General features: G+C 46.1%; 1 protein-coding gene across 4 annotated transcripts in view; it reads right to left on the reverse strand.

Moving 5' to 3' along the window:
* The window catches only part of SEPTIN11 (septin 11), a 121469-nt gene that overhangs the window by 82999 nt on the left and 23760 nt on the right, over positions 1-14710 (reverse strand). The window lies entirely within an intron of this gene.

Raw genomic sequence — 14710 nt, forward strand, 5'->3', positions numbered from 1 at the left:
GAGAAATTATATTCTTTAACCAAGTCAGAACCAGAGGTCTGCTTCGGTAACCATCGCAGCCCAGAACACTCCGTGGGAAGGGTCTACTCAGTCACGGGCGGGGGGGGGGGGACAGGCACTGTGAGTCAGCTTGTCAGCACCCACCCCCGCCCAATACCTCCCTGTGAGAGCATCCGACAATGGCAAAAGCAAGTCGGAAGTTAAGAGAAGTGAGGGCAGGAAGAAGAACGAGGAGGAAGCAGCTGAGAAGAGATGAACTCCCAGCACCAACGGCTGGGGTGGGTCTCCCACACATATCAGATAGAGGGAATGGCAGCTTAACTGAAGGCAGTGCGCACCCTCAAGTTGAGTGGCTGGTCACCATCTCTCGTACTTTCAATCCTCTAACAGGGAAGATGATTGGTCGCCTGCCCTGCTTCCCTCCAGCATAGCTGTAAGAGCCAGCATGGAGCAAAAAATAAAAGAGGACAAAAGAAAACAAGAAAAAGTGGGCCAAACTTTCAACGGAAGAGGCAGCAAACACGCAGCAGAGATATAAGGACAGGATGCAGTTAGCAATCCTGACTGATGAGAACCACATGACGAACACACCAGACATTCCTGCAACTTCCTCCGCAGCCTTTTGTTCTTGCACACCACTGAGGAGCAGATGTGTATACAACACACACACACACACACACACACACACACTCTCTCTCTCTCTCTCTCTCAGGATTCAGGAAAAGGAAAAACTTTCTCTAGTCCTACCTCACGCAAGACATTTTAGAAAATGTAATGATCCTTTTAAAAACATATATAGCTTTGGGGATGGGAGAGAATTTCCAGATTCATTTCCTTATGATATCCAGAAGGCAAGATTCTTCACCAGGCACTTAAGATGACTAAGGAAAAAAATACACGCCCGTGCAGATTGATGGATGGAACATCAACCGTGCCTGAGCTTCTGTCAAACAAATAGACCTCTTAAAATGCATGCTTTTAACCCTCAGAGAAAATAACAATCATGCTTCTAGGACTTACCGGGGCATTTGGTGGCAATTTCACTTATATTGTTTCACTAAATAAAGGTAAAGTTTACTTAGACGCCCATCTCTGAGGCATTTTAATTGCTCTCACATTCCTTCAGTGGCACCCTCTGCAGTCTGAAATGTGTAACAAACGTGCCAGCCACTAAGTACTGTGGCACCAACACTCACAAAGACGTATGTGTGGATTTCCTAACACTCCGTGAGAAATGACAAGTCAGGTCATGCAAACCACACGCAGATGGCATCTACTTAGGCCATCCTATCTCTGCCAGGGCAACAAATGACGAAGCATCCTACACCCAGCTTTAGTCAATACAGAGTTACATATCACTTAATACCTTTTCCCATTCCAGCAGAAATTGGTGATTGCTTCTTCTTGAGACAAGGAGCCAAGTGGCATCGTGGGTTATGAATGAAGTCACTAACCCCAGAGTTGACTGTTCAAACCTACCAGCAGCAAAGAGGGAGAAAGATGAAGCTTTCAACTCCTGTAAAGACTTGCAGTCTTTCCGATGAGGCAGTCCCATTTGCCCTACAGCATCGGTTCTCAACCTGCAGGTCTCGACCTCTTTGTGAGTCGAATGGCCCTTTCACAGGGGTCGTCTGATTCATAATCATCACAAAACCATAGTTATGAAGTAGCAACAAGTAATTTTGATGGTTGGGGGTCACCACACCATGAGGAACTGTTTTAAAGGGTCATGACATTAGGAAGGCTGACAACCACTCTCCTACAGGATTGCTATGAATAAGAACTGACTCGAAGGTTGTGGGTTTTCTTTTGCGACTAGAGTTCCTCTGTAGACCAAATGTGCTCTCTTCAGAATACTGCACTCTTCTCTCCCCACTTCATGTTACACTGTACAGTCAAAACAAATACACACGTACACACATAGCTACTTTAATCACTCCATTCCCCAGCTACCCATCCGACAGCACTTCCGATCCCTTTCCAGCTAGGGGCTGCTTCAATTGACGGGGCCCACTGCTTCTCTTGGTTTGGGTTCTATCACCTGTAAAACAGAGGGGGCGGCAGGCGGGAGTGATGGGGAGCGTTGAGTTAAGGTATGTAAACAGTCCTAGTTCTTGAATGATGGAATCTTCTCCAAGAGCCCCTGGGTAGTGCAAACACTTGACTGCTAACTGAAAAGTGGGTGTTGAGTCTACTCTTGTGGTACCTCAAAAGAAAGGCCTGGCAATAAAATCCCCATTACCCCCCTAAATCAGCATAATTCTACTGACTCTGACACACATGGAGTCAGTTTGAGTTAGAATCAACTCAATACAATGGTTTATTATTATTATTAATTTTCATTTTATGGTATTCACAAGGAATAAAGGAAGACGGACCTCCAGGGCGTACAATAGCAAGGATATCAGGCTTCACCTAAAACCTTTCTAGAAGCCAGAAGGTTGCTAGGTGTTGGAATTGACTGTACAACAAAGGGTTTGGTTTTGGTTTAGAAGCTAAAATATACTGTCTCCAAAACAAAAGTATAATTTGTTCTGGGTCTTTGATGCCTGGTACCTGATCCCATCAACACCTCATGATCATGCAGGCTGATGTGCTTCTTCCATGTGGGCTTTGTTGCTTCTCAGCAAATGGCTGCTTGTTTATCGTCCACCCTTTAAGACCCCAGATGCTGTGTTTTTGGATAACCGGGCACCATCAGCTTTCTTCACCCCATTTGCTTATGCACCCATTTTGTTTTCAGCGATCATGTAAGGAAGGTGTGCAGTACAGAATGCCGGGTCATTAGAACAAAGTGTTATGTTGAGAGAATACTTGAGTAGAGGCCCAATGTCCTTAATACTTAACATATAAAAGTATTTTTATATGTTACCTTAATACTTAACATATAAAAATATGTACATAGATCTATTTCCCATCTGTAGAAAATTGGACATCCCCTTACAGAAGGGTAACAAGGAAGAGACAAGCCAGTCAAGGTGCAGTACAGTACTGATGAAACATATAACTTTCCTCTAGTTCTTTAATGCCCACCCACCCCACTACCATGACCCCATTCTACATTACAAATCTGGCTGTGTACACTGGTACAGATAAAAATGTACACTGGTACAGATAAAAGCTGGAGACACAGAGAATCCAGGGCAGATAAATCTCTCAGGACCAATACTGAGAGTAGCAATACCAGGAGGGGAAGGGGAAGGGGAAGGTAGAGGGAGAAAGGGAGAATTGATCACAATGTCTGCCCCCGCCCCCCCCCCCCAGCGGGACAGACAACAGGAAAGTGGGTAAAGGGAGACATGGGTCAGTGTAAAACATGGGGGAAAATTATAAATTATCAAGGGTTCATGAGGGAGGGAGAGAGGGAGGAAGGCTAAAAATGAGCAGATACCAAGGGGTCAAGTAGAAAGAAAATGTTTTGAAAATGATGGTGGCAACATATGTACAAATGTGCTTGACCCAATGGATATATTTATGGATTGTGATAAGAGCTGTACGAGCCCCAATAAAATGATCTAAAAAACAAAACAAAAGTATAAAATACTGAAGCCAAACAAGAAGACAGCATACAGAGGGAGAAAGGTTCCCAAACCAGGCAAACGGTGGCTTATCCTTCTTGAGAAGAACAACTCTGATACAGCTTTAAGAACACAAGACCAGCCTGTAATCTAGTCAAAACAACCGACCAGGCTTTGAGCATCAGGTCAACATGACACAGAGGGCGCCGAGCAGTGGGAAGCCATTTGTCCCCCAACTACTCCCAAACCAAGATGTCCCTTTCTCTGGCCCTACATTTATGATTGTCTCAAATTTCGTTTACTCCTACAACAATTAGGTGAAGGGGGGCGGGGGGCACAGACCTGAGACCCGATGCTCGGCACAAGTTAAAGAAATGACTGTTTGGCACAGCCACAGCCACGCATCAAAACAAAACTCCAGCTCACTTCCATCAGGTCGATTGCAGCTGTCACCGTGGGTCTCGGAGACGAACTCTTAGAGGAGTAGAAACCCCTCCTCTTTCTCCCGCAGAGCAGCTGGTGGTTTCAAACTGCTGACCTTGTCCAATGTGTGCAGCCCACCATGTCACCACACAGGACTGTCTTAAATCAGGTCTAGAAAACAGTCAAGCAATCCAGCCCCACCCCACCCCACCGCAGTCAAGCAGAAAAGACTGAATGAGAGAGGGGGTAAAAATCATGGCTTTCCCCTAGTACTTGAAACCGTAACTCCGTGTCTCCATGTAGGAATGCTCCTAACATCTCCGCACCATGAATAAAGAAAAAACTCCACCACCCACTGCACAGCACTCGGTCCAAGAAGCAGAGCATTTGCCAAATGCTTGGGAGCCCAAGAGAACCCTGCTTGGTAGCCCCCACACCAAAGGCAAACACCACCCTGACTTTCCATGAAGTTACTCTGGCTTCTTTACCACGCAGCCCTAAACAGCACCATCGGCACAGTCACCAACATTCCTAGCTCTGAAATAATACAAGCCGTCTGAAGTGGCAAGAAAACCCCATGGAAATGGTGGGGGAAGGACTTTGTTTTGGTACAAAGGATGCCAACTGACCAAATGTCTCAGGGGACACTGTCACAGTCAGCACTTTGGGATGGTAATGAGCATTTTCAAATGATGCTCCATGCTGTTGGGAAAGGATTTATTCTTTAGTCCGCAGGCTGGAGGGACAAACACAAGGGCAAAAACCGTAACCCGAGCCTCATGTTACAGGAGCCTTTGAAAGGGCTCACATTTAAAAACAAAAAGCTTCATTGGCACATAATCCACACAGCACACAATTCAATGGTTCCAATCCCATCAAGAGTTGTACAATCATTACCACACTCAGTCTTTCTTATATTCCTTGTTGTTAGCTCCTGCCACCTCACCCCACCCCCACCGCAAGCCTCCCTTGCCATATCCCCAAGAAATCATTAATCCATTTATCTGTCCTGGATTTTCGTATACTGAAAAATATACAAAAAAATGACAACAACCAAAAAAAACCATGAACTTGTACAGGGCACGCCTCAGGTGGTTTTCAGGCAGATCAGAAACAAAGGCCGCTGCAAGGAGCCATGCAGTATCTTCCCAAAGGCTTTATCTCTTCAAATGGGTAACCGCCCGGGGCCTGGGGGGGTCTGAGGCCATGGAGAACGGGCTCAAATTCTGGCTCTCCCATTGACTTACCAACCCTGTCCAACTGGGCAGGTGATCTGACTTTCAAGCACTCTTATGATTACGTTTGATGCGGGAGAAAGACAGGGCTTTCTGCAAAGAGGCTCAGTCTTGGAAATCCACAGGGGAAATTCCCCCTGTCCTAGAGCGTCCCTGGGAGTCAGCACCGGGAGTGAGTGAGAGTGATTGTGACTGACAAGAGAACTTTCATTTCTAAAGCAGGAAATGACCCAAACAGTCAAAGTAGACGAGCACTCCCGCCCGCCCCCCAACCCCTCCAACCCCAATCAAGAAAATGGAGACCCCACTAGGCATGTAGGGCTCGCCTTGCTCACCTCCCACGGAGATCAGCTAATTCCAAGTTAGATGTTAATTATCTCAACAAGTTCCTTCACATCTCAGACTATTAAATAAATGCCTGCCCCTCTCCACAAGGGCTGGGAGCTCACTTCCTTGTTAGGGCCTGGGTTTCACACTCTTCCTTAGCTGGCTCCGCTTTGAGACATTTCTCATTTATTAGCTTGATGCCTCTCCCACTGGATGAATAAACTCCCGTGTTCCTTAACAGTTGTTACATTCTTGTCTTCTCCAAACCCCTGAGCAAAGGGCCAACAGCTGCTGAAACATAATTAGCCTTGGTAGTGTCGTTGTTACATGTGAACCTCATGGTGGGCAGTTTGAAACCACCAGCCACTCTCCAGGTGAAAGACTGGAGTTTGGTTTGGGTTTTCAGTGAAGAGTGAATTAGATTTCTAAAACAGGAATATAAACTACGGAGAGACGATGGCACATTTAAAGTGTATTTTTTAAAAAGTGCATGCCAGCTAGGAGAAGACTCTGACATGTATAATGAAGGATGGAATTCAGTAAGAGAAAGGCAAGTAGCAAAGTGGAGGAAAGGAAATAAGAACAGGAATAGGTTATTCAGAGAAATAACTCTAAGAGCCAATGAACAATAATTCGGATGGTAAGCCTCACTAGAATCATGGAAAACCAAATGAAAGTAGTCTGTAGACTGTTGAGTTATCATAATCAGACAGTGGCCTTTTTGCTTTCTTCCAAAATTACTTCAGAAAACATGTTCTCAAATTTTAATGGGCCTTTTAAAAAAAGAGTGATGAAAATCAAAACAATCAATCCAATGGACAAATGGACCACGCAAACATCAGTCTCCACAACCTGAGACCACAAGAACTAGATAGTGCCCAGCTGCCAACAACAACAGCTCTGAAACACATCACATAAGAAGGTCCTGGAAAGCGGGTGTGGTGGGGAGGAGAGGGGGATTGGGAAACAAAACTCAAAGTCATAAAAGTGACCAGGCGTATTGGTTGGATAAACTGGTGGGACGCCCAAGGTTATGAACGCCTGAATCATTTTCCAGTCTAGAACTAAACTCACCCGTTAGAATAAGCAACCATTTAAGATCAAAAGGACAGTATTACCCAGGGACAAAGTTTCCAGCTTAAGAAAGGAGGAGGAATGAAAACAGGAAGCCCGGGAGGAAGTGGGAGAGAAGCCATGGTCCACTGAAGGGACTGCAGCGGAGGAGCTGAAACAAAAGGTGCCTCTCGTGTTGAATGCGAAACTGCTGACCTGCTCTGTACACCTTCAACTAATCACAAGGACGCATTAAAACACACACGCAGCACAGAAGTGGGCACCATGATAACCCACTGGCACGTTCAGACCCAGGGCTTGGCTGGCTCTTCCAGACCTTCTTTTAAAATCACCGCACCCACCCAAGGTTGTGTCCACTTCAAGGTGGTTTTCTTTTTCTTCAGTTACCCAAGTGACCACTACCCTGCTAAGAGGCTCACAAAAGGCGTGGCATACTCTTATGTGTGTGCTACCCCCAGGCAAGATTCGATAGTCATAATTAAGAAGTAATTGAAGCAACCACCTCAATAATCTGTTCCAGAGCAATACATAAGATTACCTAAAAAATTTTTTCTTTTTAATTAGTGTTTCCTTTCGCCATGTCCAGCTAAGTAAGGCATGTATACAGGAGTGGATGTACCATTCTCGAATTTAAAACTTACTAAGTGATAGGTTTAGGGGGGAAATACACCATCATTAATATTTTTAAAATAATAAAGCAGCAGGGGAAAGTTTTATAAGCATTGGCTGGGCATTAGTCAGGAGTGAAATTTCCAGCTTAGCCACTTTTTAGCTGAATGACTTTGGGGCAAGTTACTTCTAAGCTTTTCTCTCTCTCTTTTTTTTTTCCCTTCTCTAATTGCAAAGTGGAGACAGACTCTACATCAGAGGTTTGTTATTGTTTTAATGAGGTCATATAAAGCACATTAGCATACATAAACTTAATATAGCCTTGCCCACACTAAGCAGTTCCATAAGAGACAACATTTAAAGTGTTCTCTATCAAGTCAGCCAGGAGCCCTGGTGGAGTAGTGTCATACATAGATTGTTACACAGAGGGCTGCTAACTACAAGGTCAGCACTTCAAACCCACCAGCCACTCCTCAGGAAAAAGAAGGGGCTTTCTGCTCCCATAAAGAGTTGCAGTGTCAGAAACTCACAGGGTCAGTTCTACCCTGTCCTATATGGTTGTTGACTCAGCATCACTCCATGGTAGCAAGTTTGAGTTTTTTTGTATCAATTCAATGTCAAGTCTTAGTCATGTAACTGTTTCTCATATATATATATATATATATATATATATATATATATATATACACAATATATATTTATATACACACAATATATATTTATACACACAATACACACACACACACACACTAGCCTCATCTAACCCACTGCCATTGAGATTGAGTCAATTCCAACTCACAGGGACCCTATGTAATGGGGCTTCCAAGGCTGTAAATCTTTCCTGGAGCAGACAGCCTCATCTTTCTCCCATGGATCAGCTAGTGGATTTGAACTACCAACCTTGCAGTTGGCAGCCTAATGAGTATCTGACAGTATTACAAGGCTCCTTGGTAGCATACACACACACACACACACACACACACACACACACATATATATATATATATATATATTTTTTAATTTAAACACTTGGTCTTCCCATAACACTTGTCTCCCACTTCCGCAGGACAAAGCCATGTAACAATAACTAATTCCCACATGATTATTTCTGAAACTTCACCAAGCGAGTGCTGGCAGGTCTGGAAGGTAACAGTAATGAAAATGAAAGCACTGAAAGCAGCCTGCAATTTCTATAGAAGAGCGTGCCAGGGGTCATTGCCGTACATGTAACTCCAATTATCAGGTGAAATCAGCCTGCGCAGAGTCCTGAAAGCAGCAGAGAGCGTCTCCCCCACTACTGTACAATGTCTTCTGATGGACACAGGGGTGAGTGACATGACAGTCAGCTCCGACCGGCATATCTCTGACTCGGACACACGGAGAGCCTGTAACCGCCGCACAGCGTTCGTTACAGAACTAGACTACATCTTTCTCCTGCAAGCAGCTGGTGGGTTTGAACCACCGGCCTTTTGATTAACAACCGAACACTTTAGCCCCCATGTCACCAAGGCTCTTTCCAATTAGTACCCTCCAAAAGAAATTGGGCTGGGGCAAGAAACGGGTGAAATGAAAAAGTGAATTCTAAAGCCACCGTGTTTGTGTTCATTTCTCAGACCTCTGAAATTCCCGGCTGTCAGATGCTCAACCATTAAATACTGACAACTGTGAGGATTCTGGGGGAAATGCAGCAGATGGTTACATTCTTTGTTCTGCAAGCTCCCTCTAGGACGCTGTGGCAGTGATTCTCACCCAGGAAGCCCTTCCACAGAGCTAGAAGCATGGGACTCCGAAGGCAGTTAATGGTAAGTTGCTTCTTTGTGTCAGACACTATTCTCTGTTGTGTTTAGGGGACACGGACACGCGCGCGCGCGCGCGCACACACACACACACACACACACTCTGAGAAGGATGGCTGCACTTACTCGAAATGTGCCTAAGATTAACGGGAACTCAAACCAAACAGCCTTGAGAATTCAGCCCGGGCCGGGAGAAACCCAAGAGGCCTGGGCAGTTCTGAAGGAGAAGGTGGAAAGACGGCTTAGGAGAAAGGCCTTGTCTGCTGTGGAAAGAAGAGAGGTGTGAGCGGATGAGAGAGCGCAAGGCCCTGGAATTTGCCTACCAGGGCTTTTGGAAAGAAAAGCATCAAGTCATAGGCCCTCAGAGGGAGTTCTCCTTTTATCCGCAGGGACAGAGCAAGCAGCCTATGGAGGGAATGTTCACTGACATACATAAGAAGTAAAATAATAATAATAGATGGATCCTCTCCAGTATCCTGTTTTCCTTTGGGAAAAAGCCAATAGACTTTTGCCATCAAAAGGACAAAAGAATTCCTGCCACCCAGAAGACTCTGTGGTTCTATGCTTTGCGCATAAGCATTAGCAAATGCTTTTGAAGAACTGGAGGAAAATAGGCAGAGTTAACTGATGGCCAAAGGGCGCCAGAAAGTGTGAATTTCGAAGGACGCAGTGGTGCAAGGGAGTGGAGACAAGCCCAAGCGGGGAGCTGGTGTTTGTGAAGCCACTGCAGTGATGTCCCCTCAGCGGTGGCAGGCTCCGGTCACAAGGAGCCACCAAGCTGCCACAGGCCAGCTTTCTCCTATCCATTGGGTTTGGGAAGACGTCTTTTTCAAACCCTTCATGAAGAAAACAAATATGCACGCATGTATTATTTCAGTCCCGATGCCTAACGTCAGGAGATCTTTCTGGGTAGCGGCCTGAACAATTCAGTGGTCACAATGTCTCTCAAATCATGTTTGCCCGAACTTTCACAGGTAAGCTCCAAAGGGTCTTCTTTCAGATTCTTTGAAGGTTCCAGAATGTTAGAACACTTCTGGATAAATCTACATCTTTTGCAAACGCTGGTTTAGCCGGGTCAATGTCCAGTGGGCTGGTTTTAGAGAAACAGCAGAACAATAGCTTCTGACATTGCTTTCCGTGGGCCGACTGGTCTGCTCATCGCCACCCCCACCCCCACCCACCCACACCACCACCACCACATCAGAGGGCAGCATGCCAATGCCACAGCAGTGTCGTCAAGGGTCCGCGATCCTCAAAAACAAGTTGTAATGTTCACAACGGCAAAGAAAACTCTTATGTGCTTGGCGGTTGGAAAGCACTTCCATCCTCAAGTGTTTCTATTGGCCTGAAAAAGCAGAAACAAACCCCGCATCTGGATCTAGCTGGGGAGTCTTTATTTTTTTGAAGGACAACAAAATGTAACACAGGGAACAGCAATCACTCCATTTGTGCACACGGAGCCGCTGCGTGTTGAACGCCACATTTCCCAGTAAAAAGACGCCCAGCCTAACTAACAGTGGCCAGCGGGGTAGGGTCAATGGGGCTGAGTGGCCAACAGCCATGCAGACTGTCAGGGAAGTCGCTCGAAGAAAAGAAAGGAATGCCTCAACATCCCTTAGCATCCCATTGCTCATGCTACTATCTCGACTCACATGATATCACCATCGTTTCCCTCTTCAGAAATGGCTAAATCTCAACTATTCCGTGCACTGCAATGCAATACTGGAAAGTTCTACAAAATTAAGGCTCCATAGGCCATATTTGTCCACGGTTCACACTCTAACTGCCATGTGCTTAGAAAAAGTAGGGAATTCTGGTCCATATTTCCCCCAAGATTTTGACCCTTAGACAGCCTGCAGAAGTGGAACGGACCCCCCCCATCCCCCACCCCACCCCATCTTAAAATCAACCTCTGAAGATCAAAAGATGGCACCGACCCAAGGCTGGGAAAGAAGGAAGGAAGACAACAGGGAATGCCGGGAGAAAATAGGATACTCAAGGGCACAGCAAGGGGATTAAAATGGAGGAACTGAAACAAAATGTGTGGGAACTGTGGATTGCAAAACTGATCACTCACTTTGTAACCCATCACCCAGAGCCCTGTTTCTTAATTATGGGCGAGTGCTCTCAAAACATATGCAAGAACAAGAGAAATGTTATCAATGAAAATTTTATTCTAGTGTCCCACCATAGAGAGGCGTGGCTAAATCCACCTCTTAGGAAGATTTTTCCTAAGTGTTTCTATTTATGAAACGTGATTTTCTTTTGCCAAGACTAATACTGTCACTAGTAGTTCCCGGGAGACACTGTCTATAGGCAGCAAGAGGAAGGGAGGGAGAGAGATCCCGGCTCCTGCTGGATGATGTCTGCCACCCTCTACACGGCTCCATGCACAACAGAACAAAGTGAGGCCCGGGCCTGCACCATCCCCATACTTCATGCCCATGACTGGTGGCTGATGAACCTTTGTGATCCATGGTGCTTTCACTGGCTGATTTTTGGAAGCAGATCATGGGGCCTTTCTCTTCCCAGTCTTAGCACCTGCTGAAACCTGTCCTCTTTACAGCAGCATGCAAGCCTCCACTGACAGAAGAGTAGCTGCACCCTTGACCAAGAAACAAACCGAGGCCACCCACCAGGAAGCTAAGAATGCTACCACCATTCAATCATCATTTCCCCTCTTATTGCCAGACAGGTAAGGGTTACTAGGGAATCTCAGCCTGATAATTCCTCAGTCCCAGTTTGCTTATTTTTAAAGCGGAGCTGGGATGAGAGAACCTCTAAAGCCCTTCTCAGCTCTAACGATTTATTGGAATTTGGTAACAGATTCTATTCTGCCTATATCCCCTTGCATTTTACATTATTTCCCTGCCAAATTCATAAATAATTTCACAGCCTGTAGGAACAGCCATTAACTGCCATTGGAGCTCAACCAAAAAGGGGGAGTGAGGGTAGGGGGGCGGGCTATCCAGCCCCACTCACTATATATAGCACGTATCTTTGCGAGGCCCATTTGCACTGGGAATAGTGCGCACGCTGGAAACCCTCTGCTGCTCTCTGAATGTCCCCCTCGCCCCGCTCCGTACAGCTCTGGTCCTACCTGCAATTCGATCTCCTCAGGCCCACATTTCTCTAGAAGCATCCTGCAAAGAAAACACAACTTAAAAGCTTTGATGCTGCCCTCGAATAACCAAGACACGCTCATACCACAGTTCAAGCAACTGGCTTTCATTTTCTCTCACTTTTTTAAAAAAGCACTTTCGCACAAAAAGCACTTTAATCCTTCTGATGTTAAAGCTTTCTAAAACGCACACCAAGAAAAACTGTAATGGCTACTTTATTCTAACACAAGAAAAATTTTGTTTTTTTTCTTTTTCTCAAAATGGAAATCAGATTGCAAACTGGCAGGCTCACCCCGAGAACATGTTTGTGTGGCCCACACAGTGTTTAAAAAATACTTGGGTTCGCTGTCGGCATCTTCAGATCAGGAAATTTCACTTTAAACTTAAAATAGCCATCTTCTCTTGAAAAATATGGCCCTAATGTGTGTTCATTTCTCCAGCCAAAGTAAAACTGCACTGCTATCAAGTCCGTTCCGGCTCATGGGGGCCCTTGAGGGCAGGGAAGAACTGCCTCCTTGGCTGTCCGAGGCTGTAAACCTTCCCGAGAGCAGAAAGCCTCATCTCTCTGGTCAGTTCGCACTGCTGACCTTGCAGTCAGTGCCCTAACACTATACACACCAGGGTGTGAGGCAACATATACTTACCGATTTGTGGCCAGTTAACTAACAAATCGGAGAGTTGTCGCTTTGGGTGTCTTTCTGCCTCAAATAAATGACCCCAACAATAAAGCTCAACCAGGTCACAGATGGTCTATGTCCTTGACCTTACCATCTTAGCTCACCATAGGAAACGCAATCAACAGTCAGAGAGCTGCCCAGTGGACCAACCCAGACAGATTTGGCAAGAATGTTGACCCAGTGTGGAAAATGGAAGTGATGCCATCGATCAGTCTGTGTGGGCTATCAAAGGGGAACTTAGCTTGCTGGGTACAACTTTCACCCAAAACACAAGAAAGTATTAGGCTTTAAAAAATCATGACGTGAGCAAGGCTACGCGTTAAGGCATCGCTCATTAACCATTTCAGAGAGGATGCTTAAGGGGACTCTCCATTACTTACTAATTCTACGGCTACATCAAGGTAACAGATTTTTCTAGCTGTAAGGCATTGTACTGGAGCCCTCGTGGGGTGGTGGTTACGCATTGGGCTGCGACCGCAGAGTCGGCGGTTCAAAACCACCAGCAGCTCTCCGGGAGAACGACCGGGCTTTCTACACCCGCAAACAGTCTCCTTCTCGGAAGACCCTCGGCCAGTGGCGATGAGTCAGCATTGACCTGACAGCAGTGAGCAATACATTCTAAGTTCTAGATTCCATGAACCCTTTACTGAGGCTGCCATTTGACGTGTGATAAAAGCTTTCAAAGCTCTGCACGTTGACACATTTCATGGGAAGAATCTGCTCTTCAAACTCACCTTGGTATGCCCTCTGCTGAAAACAGTGGCCGCATTTTCTAATCAGGTCAGTCACTTGAACACCCTTAGTAGCTTCTGTGTCGACCATACATGAAAAGGGCAGGGCAGCTTACATGACCAAAAGAAAAAGACTCACTGCCGTTGAATCAATTCCAACTGAAAGCTGGCAATAGAGGGGCCCTGGTGGGGGCGTGGGCGACAATTTGGATGTTACTAACCGAAAAGTCAGCAGTTTGAAGCCACCTGCCCCCAAATGGGAGAAAGTGGCGGCTTCTCCTCCTGCTGTAAAGAGGTAGTTTCAGAAACCCAGGGGTCAATTCTACCCTGTCCTATCGCGTCGCTGTGAGAAATTGACAAAGCGCTTCCCACCTCACACGCGAGAGACTCGGGCTGAGTTCAAAGCAGTGAACCACACATCGGCGGGGCAGGTGACGTGCTGCTATGCTGCGGAACATCAGCTTGCAGAGTGACGATGAAGGCAGGCGTAGAGATCCATTTCTAAAACAGCCACTGCAAACCCTAGGAAATGCCACGGCCTGGCATCAGATTGTGGGGATGGCCCAGGACCAGACAGCGCTTCCGTCTGCTTACCCACGGTCACCATAAGTTGGTGCCAAGTATTGTGTTCGGCCCTAGCACGAATGCACGTGACTGGCAGGGGTCTCCCAGGTGCTGATAAGAATGCTCATCACTTCCTTCCTCTCCCTCCCCCGCTATCACGATCCTAATTCTACCTTGCAAGTCTGACTAGACCAGAGGATGGACACTGGTGCAGATAGGAACCAGAAACACAGGGAATCCAGGGCGGATGATCCCTTCGGGACCAGTGGTGTGAGTGGCGATACTGGGAATGTAGAAGGAGGGTGGGTTGGAAAGGGGGACCCGATTACAAGGATCTACACGTGACCTCCTCCCTGAGGGACGGACAACAGAAAAGTGGGTGAAGGGAGACGTCGGACAGGGCAAGATATGACAAAATAATAATTTATAAATTATCAAGGCTTCATGAGGGAGGGGGGAAAGGGAGGAGGGAGTGGGGAGGGAGGGGAAAAAATGAGGAGCTGATGCCAGGGGCTTAAGTGGAGAGCAAATGTTTTGAGAATGATGAGGGCAATGAATGTACAAATGTGCTTTACACAATTGATGTATGTATGGATTGCGATAAGAATTGTATGAGTCCCTAATAAAATGATTC

This window comes from Tenrec ecaudatus, chromosome 3, assembly GCF_050624435.1.
Source record: "Tenrec ecaudatus isolate mTenEca1 chromosome 3, mTenEca1.hap1, whole genome shotgun sequence".
Classification (NCBI taxonomy): Eukaryota; Metazoa; Chordata; class Mammalia; order Afrosoricida; family Tenrecidae; genus Tenrec; species Tenrec ecaudatus.